Source organism: Metarhizium robertsii (genome assembly GCF_000187425.2).
Source record: "Metarhizium robertsii ARSEF 23 chromosome Unknown MAA_Scf_4, whole genome shotgun sequence".
Taxonomy (NCBI): Eukaryota; Fungi; Ascomycota; class Sordariomycetes; order Hypocreales; family Clavicipitaceae; genus Metarhizium; species Metarhizium robertsii.
Genome location: NW_011942182.1, coordinates 4,169,145 through 4,172,097, shown reverse-complemented (window position 1 = coordinate 4,172,097; position 2,953 = coordinate 4,169,145).

Here is a 2,953-nt window from a genome sequence, read left to right as displayed (position 1 = left end):
TGCTGTTTCATGTTCAACAGTTACGATAGAAGCACGGCGCTGGGAACCCCTATTTATATAGTAACGCCTTGCGGGAAGGTAAGCCTCTGAGCGCTGAGGCAGAGTCTAACTACTTGCACACCTGGTGTAATGTAACATGTCTCAAAGTCTCCTCCATCAACAAAATTTCTTCCGAGCAGACATCGCAGATAAACTCAGTCCAAAGCAATAGCCCAAGCGAGAGATGACGGGATGAACGGAGTAATATTACTCCGTACCCGTACCGCCGCACGCACCTCCTCGTCGGGAACTGTATTAATGCCTTGTTGGCGATAGAAGACGTATACTCCTGTAAATAATCCAGCTTAAGTGTTCTTGTCCCTTCTCTTTGTGAAATGCACCATGCCGCTGAGATGCTCTTAGTAAGTGTAATAACTTTTATGGCTTATTATCAAAGTGAGGTTCTCCAAGCTATTATTGGATAAAAGTGTACTATAATTCGGACCTGTACCTCAGGTGTTACGGCTTAGGTTCCCAAGGGATAAACTAGTCGTCTGGTAGTTTATGTTGGCAGAACCACTCATGCAGTCGGCCCACTCTGTGACCTACACTGCAGCCTGCAGCCGGGTCGTAACATCAGGGCTGGGGGAATTGCCTTATCTGGTAGCCGGCATGGGCACTTATAAATATCAACAGTACGATTTGAGCTCCCCCGTTCTTATATAACACAGCATGTTAATATATAATAAACGCTAAGTTTAGCTTTCTAGGTAGATTCTTTTACTCAAAAACGCGCACGTTATTTATCTATTTCTGGCCTGAATCGCGCCGTACTATTTTATCTGTTTAAGTTTATACTGCATATACGCCCACAAGCTGGCAGCTATTCTCGGAGTCTAGTTAGCAGCCACGCTATATCACCCTATAGGGTGTAATATACACACCCAGCTAATACTAGCACAAAAGTAGCGTCTCAGACAGCAAGGGTTGGTCTGCGATTTTGGGATTAGCGTTAATATTATTGCGCTAGAGCTTAGCGCTAGTCCGGGACAAGCCGAAAAGGGGGAAAATACTCTAGCTGAACTATAACTTAACAAGATATAACCGATATAATATAATATATATATATATAGGTGGAATAAGCAGATAATTTATATTTTTCATCCCAAGTTAATATTATTTTTTTATATACTTTACTTTTCTAAGCTGCTGCTACTCGCTGTTTATAGCTCACAAAAAGGTGTATATAAACCTTTTTTACTCCCTCTTATTTTTTTGTAGCTATCCAGATAATTATAAAGGCCGTATTTCTTCAAGTTTATTGTATTATTATGCAAATATAAAGGCTATATATTATACTTATATAATATATTACTTTTACTAACTTCCTAAAGCCTTATTACACCGTGCTACCTAATATGTTCTGTGCCCGTTTCTGTTCTGATTTCCAAGTTATAGCGCTCTACCTGCTACGGGCGGTAAGTCTCCTCACAGCACCTTGGGAGGTGTGTTATCTATAAGCTTATAGAGAAACCCAGTGGTGTAGTTTGAAGGTCCCGGAGCTGGAAAGATAGGCTTCTAGGGGAAGACACGTTCTGCAGAGGGAAGTGCGACAAATCTTAGCTCTGCATGTTCAAGAGGCTGTACGCCGACGATGCATCAGATTTAGGAGAGGTGTCAGAGTTATGAGTTGGCCACTAGGCTGGGAGAGCGGTGTCAATCAGTAGAGATAAAAACTTTGCTTCTTTGGACATATTGATAGTTTTCAACAGTGCCTCATTGCTAGCATATAATCGTGGATATGCTTCAACTCTGATAACCTGTCACACGGTTACACGAGGGCTACGATCACGGGACCTAGGGCAGAAGACCTTGACCTACTTCTTGTATTGAAAGAGCTTTTTAGTTAACCAGGCCTTCAAGAAAACCAAGAATCTTTAATACCAAAGACTGTTATTAGATGAATTGGGTCATGATGCTCTAAGCCTTTAGCCCTTGTCACATTGTTATTGTCAAAATTAGTCGATACCGTATCTACGAGACTTTCGCTACCATTTTTTAAGGCCTTTACGATAAGAAAGTCTAAGGCTAATATGTGCTACGCTATTAGCACCGTGTGCCGGCGTGGGGGATGGGTTACTTATATAGCAGAAGTGCCTTAAATGCGTTTTCATTCTTAAGCTTAAAATCGCCATGAATAATCTTGCTACCAATGCGGCACAAGAGAAAGTCAAGGATATGGACCCTTGCGACGCTTGGGAGCCTGGGAGTAAGAATATTAAACTCGCGTAAGTCTATTTTGTATATCTCCTAAATAGTGTACAACAAACCGTAAAGTTTCAGCGACGTGTAATCCAAACTTCGCAGCTGTAGTTGCCTGTCTCTAGCCCAAAACGTGGCCCAATTATAAACTGGATAAAATATTTCACCCTTGTAGCCTGTTGGTTTGGAAGTGGTTGGTTGCTTGGGTGTTGGTTGAGCGATTGAACCGTTGACAAGAGCACTTTTTGAACTTGGAGCAGTGTTTTGAGTCTTGACCTCGGATGTAATTGAGCGCTTCGTCGATAGCGAGGTTCGGACCATTATAGTACCAAATATCCTCTTTGATCTTATCACCATTGTTCACAAGCTCTTGCAGTAAATATATAGACATTGTCGGCGAGAGAAGTTGAATCTTGCTTTGGAAGAAGGGGGGGGATCTTCAACAGGGGTCTTGTGTGAGCTCAACTCATGTCACTGCAACCAGTCAATGAGACGAGACCACATGTACAGGCAAATTGGTTGGTGTGATCAATTAGCTCGAGAAAGCCTGAAATTCCAGTTCTACTCCACTTACCTGGACCAGGATCTGGATTACCTGGGCACGAAGTCGTCAAAAATCGAGTTGCTGCCTGTTCAGTTGCCCCACGAAGTCATGCGGCCACTGCCATTTTGAGAAGGATTATGTGACAGTTGTTGAACGTCACAGCGGAAC